General features: G+C 44.6%; 1 long non-coding RNA gene and 1 pseudogene across 1 annotated transcript; both read left to right on the top strand.

Moving 5' to 3' along the window:
• Window positions 1–1,058: 1,058 nt before the first annotated feature.
• On the top strand, window positions 1,059–11,216 carry LOC112842610 (mucin-2-like; annotated as a pseudogene).
• Window positions 11,217–11,429: 213 nt separating this feature from the next.
• Window positions 11,430–12,779, top strand: LOC102078451 (uncharacterized). The gene is made up of 3 exons (XR_267522.3): window positions 11,430–11,552; window positions 12,119–12,213; window positions 12,330–12,779. It is a non-coding gene; the product is annotated as an uncharacterized LOC102078451 (long non-coding RNA).
• Window positions 12,780–15,613: the final 2,834 nt, after the last annotated feature.

The raw sequence follows: 15,613 nt of genomic DNA, 5'->3' as shown, positions 1-15,613 counted from the left end.
GGTTTCCAGTAAAGTATACTATGGAATAGTTTTTGAGTTTAGGAGAACTCACATGGCTGAAAGCACTGTACTTCCCCCTTGACCCTGGAAAGTTTCCTTTATATACACTTGTTTTTGTGTACTTTTTTTCTACAAGTGTTAAACAAAAACCCTGAGCTTTCAAGCATTTCCAGTATTAGCTTGAAGTAAAACTAAATCCCTCTATGCTTCCCCTGTTACTTCACGCAACATACTTTTAATGAGGAAAATTTCTCAGTATACTGTACCAGTACTCCTATCATGCAATGGAACTTTTTGTGTCTTTACTCATTTTGATCTGTGTGCAGCATTTTTACTATTCAAATTGACCTGGTTTATATAAACATTTAAGTTTCAGTGCACATACCTGGTTCTTCAGGTCATGTGACACTCTTTACCAATGGAGGGAGGAGTAATTCATTATAAAAGTGAATATAAACGAATTATAAAAAGAATCATAAACACCAACTGGTTCGATCCACCAGGTGCATAGCACAGAACTCTGGGCCCAATACATATGCAGTCTCTCTTTATCCATATTGCTCATGTTTTATTTTTAGGTATTTTATTTTATTTGGGGGGGGGGACAAATAACAGCACTGAAAACTATATGCAGTACTATATCCATCTCTCGTGATCTTCAGGGTAGTCATTAATGAACTGTTTATATACCACATCTAATAACAATTTATAACATACTATATTGCAAAATTCTGCACAGCCTAAAATCTCTTCACATTTCTCAACATGCTGCAGTCTATGATTACTTTAAGGTTAAATGTGTTTTGCTTGGATTATCAAACTTCCCATCAAACACAAACTCCTGGAGTTTGCGCATTACAAGACTCGAAAAGGGTGTGTCTTTACTCATTTTGATCTGTGTGCAGCATTTTTACTATTCAAATTGACCTGGTTTATATAAACATTTACGTTTCAGTGCACATACCTGGTTCTTCAGGTCATGTGACACTCTTTACCAGTGGAGGGAGGAGTAATTCATTATAAAAGTAAAGTATGCAGTCACAGAAAACAAACAGTCTGAGCCTGAGACAGTCTGAGAGTAGTGAGTAGTAGCAGAGTTCATCATGGATAAAAGAATCCTTTGCTGGATATGTCTGCTGGCATATTTTCACACATCCTCAGCACAAAGTAAGTATTTCTCACAGGTTATAATTTTATCATTGTTTATACTTTTTAGGATTAGATAATTTTAGAGGAGTGATTCAATAGCATCAAATGTAGCATAATACTGGAACTAAATGATAGTAGTACAGACTCCACATATATTAATGATCTGATAAAATAAAATAAAAATCTGTACTACTGTGACTAAGATTATATAAAAGATTTGATTTAAATTTTGTTGAATACCTGTATTTAACAATTCCAATAAATTCAGCTTTGAGTTAATCAAATAGAATCCATTTTAAATGGGCTTAGATGAGTCATTTACTTGAGATATTTGAGAATGACAGGCAGGAGAATTTACATATATCGCCATAATAGTAGATCTGATTTAAAAATGGACTGATTCTTATATAGCACTTTTCTACTCTCCCGGAGTACTCAAAGCGCTGTATAACATGCCACATTCACCCAATCACACCCATTCTCACAAGCACTGTCTCTAAAATGAGTGCTTTTCTAACGACATTTACACACATTCACACTCCGATGGATGCATGGGAGAGCAACTTGGGGTTCGTATCCTGCCCAAGGAGGCCCAATACATATGCAGTCTCTCTTTATCCATATTGCTCATGTTTTATTTTTATGTATTTTATTTTATTTGGGGGGGGGGACAAATAACAGCACTGAAAACTATATCCAGTACTATATCCATCTGTAGTGATCTTCAGGGTAATCATTAATGAACTGTTTATATACCACATCTAATAACAATTTATAACATACTATATTGCAAAATTCTGCACAGCCTAAAATCTCTTCACATTTCTCAACATGCTGCAGTCTATGATTACTTTAAGGTTAAATGTGTTTTGCTTGGATTATCAAACTTCCCATCAAACACAAACTCCTGGAGTTTGCACATTACAGGACTCGAAAAGGGTGGAGTGCTCACTCCTGGTCAGGGATGACTTCTATCCCAGGTGGAGGAGTTCAAGTGTCTCGGGGTCTTAGTACACAAGTGAGTTGAGAGTGGAACGCGAGATTGACAGACGGATTGGGGCAGCGTCCACAGTAATGTCAATCCACGTTCCTATCCTCCTATTGTCATGAGCAGAGATGGGCAATAACATGTAATCCGATTACTGTTTTCAAGTAACGGGTAAAGTAAGGGATTACTATTGCGAAAAAGGTCATTCGATTACTGTTACTTTCCCGTAACCACGCTGCGTTACTGCGTTACTAAACAGTGATTTTGTTTATGAGAGTGTCTCATGACAATGACATAAGCGCGTGCGACGCCCGTGGTAACAGACATGTGCAGATCAACGATGAATCATTTAATTTGAGTGCGGGAGAGAGTACGACCATGTTACGTTTAAAGCAAGGAAATACTCTGCTGCCACGGGAATGTGAAATTCACAGAGAAACCCCGATAACGCCACTGATATGACCACTGCGACACCGGGCAAACTTCCGCCGGCCCCACTCCTGCTAAACAGGTGAAAATAGATTAAAGATCAACAGGATTTAGTGCCACTGAACCTTTGATTTTTTGCTGTGTTTTACTTGCATCTATTTGAAAGATTGAGTGTAAACCAAAACAATTATTTTATTATATGTGCTGGAATAAGCAGAAAATGCTTAAATGTAAAACAAATTTGTTTAAGTCATTTTCTTGCATTAAGATTCAGTATCATTATGGCATTTTAAATCATATGTCATCAGTCTGAAACATTCTGACTTCCTCATAAGAAATGCTCTGCTTACCTCAAATCACATATTCAACATAAACCTTAACATGTTCAATAAAGCTTACTTGAGGTAAGTGCTTCTAAGCTTACTGCTGTCAATATCAAATTAGTGCTTGGAATTACTTTGAGTTGCCACTAAATCAGATTACCGTGTGTCACGTTATTTAGAGAGGAACCAGCAGTGTTTGGCTGTTTCTGAAATTAAGGGCCATAATTTTCATGTTGTTGGGTCCTCCAAAGTGATTCTCATCTGACCTTAGCTCACTGTCTTTAACCAGCAACCACAGCTGCAGCACCAACAACCACATCTACTGCAGCACCAACCACAACTGCAGCACCAGCAATCGCAACTGCAGCACCAACAACCACAACTGAAGCACCAACAACCACAACTGCAGCACCGACGACCACAACTACTGCAGCACCGACGACCACAACTGAAGCACCAACAACCACAACTGAAGCACCAACAACCACAGCTGCAGCACCAGCAACCACAACTGAAGCACCAACAACCACAACTGCAGCACCAACAACCACAACTGAAGCACCAACAACCACAACTGCAGCACCAACAACCACAAGTACTCCAGCAACGACCACAACTGCAGCACCAACGACCACAACTACTGCAGCACCAACGACCACAACTACTGCAGCAACGACAACCACAACTACTGCAGCACCAACGACCACAACTGCAGAAACCACAACTACTACAGTAGCAACGACCACAACAGCAGCACCAACCATTACAACTGCAGCTACGACCACAACTGAAGTACCAACAACCACAACTACTGCAGCACCAACAGCCACATCTACTGCAGCAACAACCACAACTGCAGCACCAACAACCACAACTGCAGCACCAACAACCACAACTGAAGCACCAACAACCACAGCTGCAGCACCAGCAACCACAACTGAAGCACCAACAACCACAACTGCAGCACCAACAACCACAACTGAAGCACCAACAACCACAACTGCAGCACCAACAACCACAACTACTGCAGCACCAACGATCACAACTACTGTAGCACCAACGACCACAACTACTGCAGCAACGACAACCACAACTACTGCAGCACCAACGACCACAACTACAGCAACCACAACTACTACAGTAGCAACGACCACAACAGCAGCACCAACCATTACAACTGCAGCTACGACCACAACTGAAGTACCAACAACCACAACTACTGCAGCACCAACAGCCACATCTACTGCAGCAACAACCACAACTGCAGCACCAGCAATTGCAACTGCAGCACCAACAACCACAACTGCAGCACCAACAACCACAACTGAAGCACCAACAACCACAAGTACTGCAGCAACGACCACAACTTCTGCAGCACCAATGACCACAACTACTGCAGAAACGACAACCACAACTACTGCAGCACCAACGACCACAACTGCAGCAACCACAACTACTACAGTAGCAACGACCACAACAGCAGCACCAACCACCACTACAACTACAACACCAACCAGTACCACAATTGCACCACCAACCACCACTACAACTGCAGCACCAACCACTACAACTGCAGCACCAACAACAACCACCACAAATGCAGCACCAACCACTACAACTGCAGCACCAACAACTACAACACCAACCACAACCACAACTGCAGCACCAACCACCACTACAACTGCAGCACCAACAACTACAACTGCAGCACCAACAACAACCACTACAACTGCAGCACCAACCACCACTACAAATGCAGCACCAACGACTACAACTGCAGCACCAACAACAACCACTACAACTGCAGCACCAACCACAACTACAACTGCAGCACCAACAACTACAACACCAACCACCCCCACAACTGCACCACCAACCACCACTACAACTGCAACACCAACCACCACCATAACAGCAGCACCAACCACCACTACAACTGCAACACCAACCACCACCACAACTGCACCACCAACCACCACTACAACTGCTGCACCAACCACTACAACTGCAGCACCAACAACTACAACTGCAGCACCAACAACAACCACTACAACTGCAGCACCAACCACCACTACAACTGCAGCACCAACAACTACAACTGCAGCACCAACAACAACTACTACAACTGCAGCACCAACCAACACTACAACTGCAGCACCAACGACTACAACTGCAGCACCAACAACAACTACTACAACTGCAGCACCAACCACCACTACAACTGCAGCACCAACAACTACAACACCAACCACCACCGCAATTGCAGCACCAACCACTACTACTGAAGTACCAACGACTACAACTGCAGCACCCACAACAACCACTACAACTGCAACACCAACCGCAACTGCAGCACCAACCACCACTACAACTGCAGCACCAACAACAACTATTACAACTGCAGCACCAACCACCACTACAACTGCAGCACCAACACACACACCACCACCACAACTGCAGCACCAACCACACCCACCCCCCACCCCCACCACAACCACCACCAACCACCACTACAACTACTGCACCAACCACTACAACTGCAGCACCAACAACTACAACTGCAGCACCAACAACAACCACTACAACTGCAGCACCAACCACCACTACAACTGCAGCACCAACAACTACAACTGCAGCACCAACAACAACTACTACAACTGCAGCACCAACCAACACTACAACTGCAGCACCAACGACTACAACTGCAGCACCAACAACAACTACTACAACTGCAGCACCAACCACCACTACAACTGCAGCACCAACAACTACAACACCAACCACCACCACAACTGCACCACCAACCACCACTACAACTGCTGCACCAACCACTACAACTGCAGCACCAACAACTACAACTGCAGCACCAACAACAACCACTACAACTGCAGCACCAACCACCACTACAACTGGAGCACCAACAACTACAACTGCAGCACCAACAACAACTACTACAACTGCAGCACCAACCAACACTACAACTGCAGCACCAACGACTACAACTGCAGCACCAACAACAACTACTACAACTTCAGCACCAACCACCACTACAACTGCAGCACCAACAACTACAACACCAACCACCACCACAATTGCAGCACCAACCACTACTACTGAAGCACCAACGACTACAACTGCAGCACCCACAACAACCACTACAACTGCAACACCAACCGCAACTGCAGCACCAACCACCACTACAACTGCAGCACCAACAACAACTACTACAACTGCAGCACCACCAACAACTACTACAACTGCAGCACCAACCACCACTACAACTGCAGCACCAACAACTACAACACCAACCACCACCACAACTGCAGCACCAACCACTACTACTGCAGCACCAACGACTACAACTGCAGCACCCACAACAACCACTACAACTGTAACACCAACCGCAACTGCAGAACTAACCACCACCACAACTGCAGCACCAACATCTACAATACCAACCACCACCGCAACTGCACCACCAACCACCACCATAACTGCACCACCAACCACCACTACAACTACAACACCAACCACCACCACAATTGCACCACCAACCACCACTACAACTGCAGCACCAACCACTACAACTGCAGCACCAACAACAACCACCACAACTGCAGCACCAACCACCACTACAACACCAACCACCACCACAACTGCAGCACCAACCACCACTACAACTACAACACCAACCACCACCACAACTGCACCACCAACCACCACTACAACTGCTGCACCAACCACTACAACTGCAGCACCAACAACTGCAACTGCAGCACCAACAACAACCACTACAACTGCAGCACCAACCACCACTACAACTGCAGCACCAACAACTACAACTGCAGCACCAACAACAACAACTACAACTGCAGCACCAACAACAACTACTACAACTGCAGCACCAACCACCACTACAACTGCAGCACCAACAACTACAACACCAACCACCACCACAATTGCAGCACCAACCACTACTACTGCAGCACCAACGACTACAACTGCAGCACCCACAACAACCACTACAACTGCAACACCAACCGCAACTGCAGCACCAACCACCACTACAACTGCAGCACCAACAACAACTACTACAACTGCAGCACCAACAACAACTACTACAACTGCAGCACCAACCAACACTACAACTGCAGCACCAACGACTACAACTGCAGCACCAACAACAACTATTACAACTGCAGCACCAACCACCACTACAACTGCAGCACCAACGACTACAACTGCAGCACCCACAACAACCACTACAACTGTAACACCAACCGCAACTGCAGCACTAACCACCACCACAACTGCAGCACCAACATCTACAATACCAACCACCACCGCAACTGCACCACCAACCACCACCATAACTGCACCACCAACCACCACTACAACTACAACACCAACCACCACCACAATTGCACCACCAAACACCACTACAACTGCAGCACCAACCACCACAACTGCAGCACCAACAACAACCACCACAACTGCAGCACCAACCACCACTACAACACCGACCTCCACCACAACTGCACCACCAACCACCACTACAACTGCTGCACCAACCACTACAACTGCAGCACCAACAACTACAACTGCAGCACCAACAACAACCACTACAACTGCAGCACCAACCACCACTACAACTGCAGCACCAACAACTACAACTGCAGCACCAACAACAACTACTACAACTGCAGCACCAACCAACACTACAACTGCAGCACCAACGACTACACCTGCAGCACCAACAACAACTACTACAACTGCAGCACCAACCACCACTACAACTGCAGCACCAACGACTACAACTGCAGCACCCACAACAACCACTACAACTGTAACACCAACCGCAACTGCAGCACTAACCACCACCACAACTGCAGCACCAACATCTACAATACCAACCACCGCCGCAACTGCACCACCAACCACCACCATAACTGCACCACCAACCACCACTACAACTACAACACCAACCACCACCACAATTGCACCACCAACCACCACTACAACTGCAGCACCAACCACCACAACTGCAGCACCAACAACAACCACAACAACTGCAGCACCAACCACCACTACAACACCGACCTCCACCACAACTGCACCACCAACCACCACTACAACTGCTGCACCAACCACTACAACTACAGCACCAACAACAACCACTACAACTGCAGCACCAACAACAACCACTACAACTGCAGCACCAACCACCACTACAACTGCAGCACCAACAACTACAACTGCAGCACCAACAACAACTACTACAACTGCAGCACCAACCAACACTACAACTGCAGCACCAACGACTACAACTGCAGCACCAACAACAACTACTACAACTGCAGCACCAACCACCACAACTGCAGCACCAACAACAACCACCACAACTGCAGCACCAACCACCACTACAACACCGACCTCCACCACAACTGCACCACCAACCACCACTACAACTGCTGCACCAATCACTACAACTGCAGCACCAACAACAACCACTACAACTGCAGCACCAACAACAACCACTACAACTGCAGCACCAACCACCACTACAACTGCAGCACCAACAACTACAACTGCAGCACCAACAACAACTACTACAACTGCAGCACCAACCAACACTACAACTGCAGCACCAACAACTACAACACCAACCACCACCACAATTGCAGCACAAACCACTACTACTGCAGCACCAACGACTACAACTGCAGCACCCACAACAACCACTACAACTGCAACACCAACCGCAACTGCAGCACCAACCACCACTACAACTGCAGCACCAACATCTACAACACCAACCACCACCGCAACTGCACCACCACCAACCACCACCACAACTGCACCACCAACCACCACTACAACTACAACACCAACCACCACCACAATTGCACCACCAACCACCACTACAACTGCAGCACCAACCACTACAACTGCAGCACCAACAACAACCACCACAACTGCAGCACCAACCACCACTACAACACCAACCACCACCACAACTGCACCACCAACCACCATTACAACTGCACCACCAACCACCACTACAACTGCAGCACCAACCACTACAACTGCAGCACCAACGACTACAACTGCAGCACCAACCACCACTATAACTGCAGCACCAACGACTACAACTGCAGCACCAACAACAACCACTACAACTGCAGCACCAACCACGACTACAACTGCAGCACCAACCACTACTACAATAGCAGCACCAACAACAACCACTATAACTGCAACACCAACAGAAACTGCAGCACCAACCACACCTGCATCACCAATTGCAACTGCAGCACCAACAACCACAACTGCAGCACCGACCACTACAGCTACATCAGTAACCACAACTTCAGCACCAACCACCACAACTGCAGCACCAACAACAACCACTACAACTGCAACACCAACATCTACAACACCAACCACCACCACAACTGCACCACCAACCACCACTACAACTGCAGCACCAACCACTACAACTGCACCACCAACCACCACTACAACTACAACACCAACCACCACCACAACTGCACCACCAACCACCACTACAACTGCAGCACCAACCACTACAACTGCAGCACCAACGACTACAACTGCAGCACCAACCACCACTTCAACTGCAGCACCAACGACTACAACTGCAGCACCAACAACAACCACTACAACTACAACACCAACCACCACCACCACAACTGCAGCACCAACCACTACAACTGCAGCACCAACAACAACCACTACAACTGCAACACCATCATCTACAACACCAACCACCACCACAACTGCACCACCAACCACCACCACAACTACAACACCAACCACCACCACAACTGCACCACCAACCACCACTGCAACTGCAGCACCAACCACCACTACAACTACAACACCAACCACCACCACAACTGCACCACCAACCACCACTACAACTGCAGCACCAACCACTACAACTGCAGCACCAACAACAACCACCACAACTACAGCACCAACCACCACTACAACTGCAGCACCAACAACACCAACCACCACCACAACTGCAGCACCAACCACCACAACTGCAGCACCAACCACTACAACAGCAGCACCAACCACTACAACTGCAGCACCAACCACTACAACAGCAGCACCAACCACTACAACTGAAACACCAACCGCAACTGCAGCACCAACTACACCTGCAGCACTAACAACAACCACTACAACTGCAGCACCAACCACTACAACTGCACCACCAACAACTACAACACCAACCACCACTACAACTGCAACACCAACCACTACAACTGCAGCACCAACCACTACAACTGCAGCACCTACACCAACCACTACAACTGCAACACCAACCGCAACTGAAGCACCGACCACCACTGCAACTGCAGCACCAACAACTACAACACCAACCACCACCACAACTGCACCACCAACCACCAGTGCAACTACAACACCAACCACCAACACAACTGCACCACCACCCACCACTACAACTGCAGCACCAACAACTACAACTGTAGCACCAACGACTACAACTGCAGCACCAACAACAACCACTACAACTGCAGCACCAACCACCACTACACCTGCATCACCAACCACAACTGCAGCACCAACAACAACCACTACAACTACAACACCAACCACCACCACAACTGCACCAACAACAACCACTACAACACCAACCACCACCACAACTGCACCAACAACAACCACTACAACTACAACACCAACCACCACCACAACTGCACCAACAACCACCACTGCAACTACAACACCAACCACCACCACAACTTCACCACCAACCACCACTACAACTACAACACCAACCACCACCACAACTGCACCACCAACCACCACTACAACTGCAACACCAACCACTACAACTGCAGCACCAACCACTACAACTGCAGCACCAACACCAACCACTACAACTGCAACACCAACCGCAACTGCAGCACCAACCACCACTACAACTGCAGCACCAACAACTACAACACCAACCACCACCACAACTGCACCACCAACCACCACTGCAACTACAACACCAACCACCACCACAACTGCAGCACCAACCACCACTACAACTTCAACACCAACCACTACAACTGCAGCACCAACACCAACCACTACAACTGCAACACCAACCGCAACTGCAGCACCAACAACAACCACTACAACTGCAGCACCAACCACTACAACTGCAGCACCAACAACAACCACTACAACTGCAACACCAACCGCAACTGCAGCACCAACCACCACTACAACTGCAGCACCAACAACTACAACACCAACCACCACTACAACTACAGCAATAACCACAATTGCAGCACCAACAACCACAACTGCAGCACCAACCACCACTACAACTACAGCCCCAACCAGAACTACAACTGCAGCACCAACAACCACAACTGCAGCACCAACCACCACTACAACTACAGCAATAACCACAACTGCAGCACCAACAACCACAACTGCAGTACCAACCACCACAACTATAGCAACAACCACAACTGCAGCACCAACCACCACTACAACTACAGCACCAACCACAACCACAACTGCAGCACCAACCACTACAACTACAGCTACCACTACAACTGCAGCACAAAGCACTACAACCCCTAGAGAAGGGTTAACCACCATTCAAAGTATGTGATTCAAAGTAATTCAGAAAAGTACTTAATGTGTGCAACAGTTTTTCTTCCTGCTTTCTGTTGTCCTTCCAACATCCACACTCTAATACTAGGGTGGGAAACTCCAGGCCTCAAGGGTTGAAGTCCTGCAGGTTTTAGATATCACCCTGGGTCAACACACTGGAATCAAATGATTAGTTCATTACCAGGCCACTGTAGAATTTCATAACATGGTGAGGAGGTAATTTAGCCATTTAAATTACCTGCGGTGGATCAAGGACACAACTAAAACCGGCAGGACACCAGCACTTGAGACCTGGAGTTCCCCCACCCAGGGTTGGACTGGGACAAAAAAACGGCCCAGGCATTTTGACTAGAGACCGGCCCACAAAGTATTATAGGACAAGCCATAAAGCCTCAAAACGCTGTTGTGACTCCTGGTTTCATCTAAACATCTAAAAATGTTATAGTGTAATTGTTTCAGTATTGCGGGAAATGTGCCTTATAGCAATAATGAAATGCTTTATGATGTATAATGACTTTGCACTTACCAATTATACTGTTATAATTCTTTTATTCAGTTCCAACAGGCCCACAAGCACTTGCACATCTAAAGATTAGGATGACTACATACGGACAGGTTAGCAATGCAACCATCATTGCCCTTCTTGAACAGGTATAGCTATATCTTAAAGTTTGCTTCGTACATTCTTGACTTATCAGTAATTTCACACACACAAATCATATCCTAAAAATTCAAATGTTTAATCTCTGTGTTTTCTTTCCATTTAGTTTCTTAACACCCAGGTCCTGAATGGAATACCCCACATTCTCTCTGTGACAAACATTAAAAAAGTTGGAGCATAAAAATTGAATGTGGACAGAAGTCAAAAATGAAAATATGAAGACAAGAGTTTAACAGTGGGTTAGTAGATTTGTTTCAACATGATCCGGAGCGGCAGTTTGCCTCAGTCGGTTCATCATATCCTGAATGATGAGTACACTGGTGTGAGAAGGAGACATCAGCTGTGCTGCAGTGGTCGACAACCAGATGGACTTGGATTGCTCTGTGAATGTATGAAACCTAAACCTGGGTGAAAGCAGATTAGATTTAAATATCAATCCCCTTACATGATCATTTGTGAAATTAAATCAAACTGCAGAAACACAATGCTGTAGTTCCCATGAATTAGAAATGCGCTTTTGGTTTATCATCTTGCAAACTACAATAGGCATCTCAAACCAGGCAGCTGGCTAATAATGTCAATACTTCTCCTATTTTAGACCAAAAGAAGCAGATGTCACTCTTACAAAATGGTGACTAAGAAATCAAATAATTTATATGCTTTGAAACTAAAAAAAATTTTTTTTAATTTATTGGTTACTTTTTTAAGTAATATCACTTTTGAGCCATTTAAAGGTACAGATCTGGAAGAGCATTCAGCTTTAATTGTACTGCACACACAGCTAGGCCTCGGAGAAAGTGGGTGACACTGAGTGGGTGAGAATTCCACAGGTGTTGAAAGGTCTTAGCCTACTGCTCACCGTGTCAATAGACTTTTTTAATTAAATTTCCATAACAGATTCTTGTTAACTGGGCTTTTCCACATGGAAAACAAGGAAAATTATTATAGCTGATGCATAAATACTGCAACTTAAATGAAGAAAATAAATCAGTTTTCAGATATTACTGACCAACAACACATTTTTTTATCCCTTTGTGGTATTAGAATCAAATCTACACTGTTAGACTTTTCATCTCCACTTTACGGTAACATACTGGCGTCACTGTTGCCAGCGTCATACCGTGACGCCGTATTACTGTAGCTTACCGTTCTGCAGGATGATACCGTTTTTTGCTGTTGTGGTATAATACTCTTGGACAAATTATGGTAACACACCGTAGCTTTTTTTACGGTATCTCACTGGCGTCACTGTCACCAGTGAGATACCGTTATGTCGTTAATTACGTCAACAAAGTAACATCATACTGTGATTAAGAAATTGGTATACTACCGTTTATTCACGGTATGTCACTGTAAGCCCGCTACAAAGTAATAAACTGCAGTATATTTACCAGTAACTTACCGTTATCACGCATCATCAGTACCAAAAATATTAATCTCTGCTAGAGGATACCGTGTCCCAACAGGCGGTCATTTACTGTTTAACACGTCGTAATTTACCGTAATTTAAGGAAACAGTAACATACTGTAAGAGACTGGAGGGTTAAAAAAAATGTATTGTATTAAAAAAAAAGGTACCATTTATTTATTTATATTTATATAAAAACATATATATACCCACTAAAGATCGACTGATCGAGATAGATAGATAGATACACACACACACACACAAAATAATTAATGTGCTTCACACCACTTTTTATTTCTGTTCTGATTTTTCCCTGATGAAATACACATTTCCAAAATCAAAAACTGAAAAGAACTGAAAACATATTTTCATTGAGGAAGCACTTGTTTTTACTAAACCATGTAATCCATTATTTTCTCAGATGGTTGTACAAACAATAACGATATTATGTCATATCCATATCATGGCAGACAACATATGCTCAAGTGTTGGGTTTTCTTAGTTATATTTTGTAGGGTCTTAAACCTACAATGTGAAGTGCCTTGGCATTCATTTTGTTGGCACCATACAAATAAACTGAATTGTAATGAATATAATATCAAGCCCCACACTTCTGCCTTTATATACACTTTATCCAAAATACTGGCTCACACTACCAAATCAATGCACAAAGCAGGGTCCACAGGGACATGGATGAGCGTGTGTGGTGTGAAGGAACTTGACTGACTTGCACTGAATCCTGATCTTGCTTTGTGGACTGAGTTCATTGATTTGTAGGGTGAGCCAATACATGTGACAATTAAAGTGTAAGTAGCTGAAATAAATTTTAACAAACGGGTAAAAGAAGGAAAAAAAAATCAAAACTGTTGCACTCAAAAAACCTATTGGACAGAGACAGCGTCTTGCAAGATGGCAAGAGAGCTTGTCTTCATTGTTGTTCGTCTTGTGTAAATGTCCAGAAATCATGGGCCATGGATCATCTGTGGAGACACAGGTAACAACACATTGGTCACTTAAATTATACAAGAAATTCACTAAAAATGGCAAAAACAGTTACCTAATTTGAAGTTTTCCACTCAAATTCAGTAAGCCACTGGAGGAAAGTTGTGACATGAGGGTTAATGTGAACAACCTTTCGCTTCACAGTGGTCCCAGTCTTTCTGCTTGTCCCAACCTTGGAGGTACATTTTGTTCCCTCTTCAGGGTTTATCCTTACAAAAAACCTTAAAACATGCCACAATAAATGGTAACATACAGTAACATTGAGTTGTGATTTGAAATAATGAGTTACTTAGGGATAATTCATTCATCATCTATCACAATTAGCTGACTGTTCAAACATACCTCTGAATTACTTCCAATGTTGCACACGCTGACTCCTGGTATTCCAGGTTCAATACATAGAATGAACCAAAGAAGACTGACATCGCATCAGCAAAGGTGTTCTCTTTGTCCAGCTCAACAATTACACGCCCCTCTGTACTCAACATCCAGCAGGTGGCGGTCATTGAACTTTGTCCTTAAATGTATAGGGGCAACATTGTCATTGTGCAACATAAAATAATTTCAATACTTCACTTCTTCACACTGTCTAGATAATCAAAAAGCAAATAGCTACGTACAGTTAATTATTAATGGCCTTATGTAGTCCGTGTTAACATATTAGAATTGTACATAATTGGGAATTATTCTGCACATTAAACACACCTAACAAAGAGTCAGCCCAATTAAATTACCGGAGATGAATCAACTGTATGGTTATTTTGGAGTTTATAGTTTGTGCTGCTGTTAAACTTTACAGTATTGACTTCAGTATTTCTGCTGTTGGTGTAGCTAGACTACCATGTTGATCAGTAATATGTAATGTGAAATATGATATTGTTACCTTGCTGGGTTCACTGAGACACATGTCCAACAACCTTGGTTTATAGAGGAAATTACAGAAATTTGAGCTAACAAAACAGAGACTGGATACCTGTGTC

The sequence above is a fragment of the Oreochromis niloticus genome, linkage group LG17, assembly GCF_001858045.2.
Source record: "Oreochromis niloticus isolate F11D_XX linkage group LG17, O_niloticus_UMD_NMBU, whole genome shotgun sequence".
Classification (NCBI taxonomy): Eukaryota; Metazoa; Chordata; class Actinopteri; order Cichliformes; family Cichlidae; genus Oreochromis; species Oreochromis niloticus.
The sequence above is the reverse complement of the archived record's forward strand: the minus strand, read 5'-3'. Positions and strand labels throughout refer to the sequence as shown.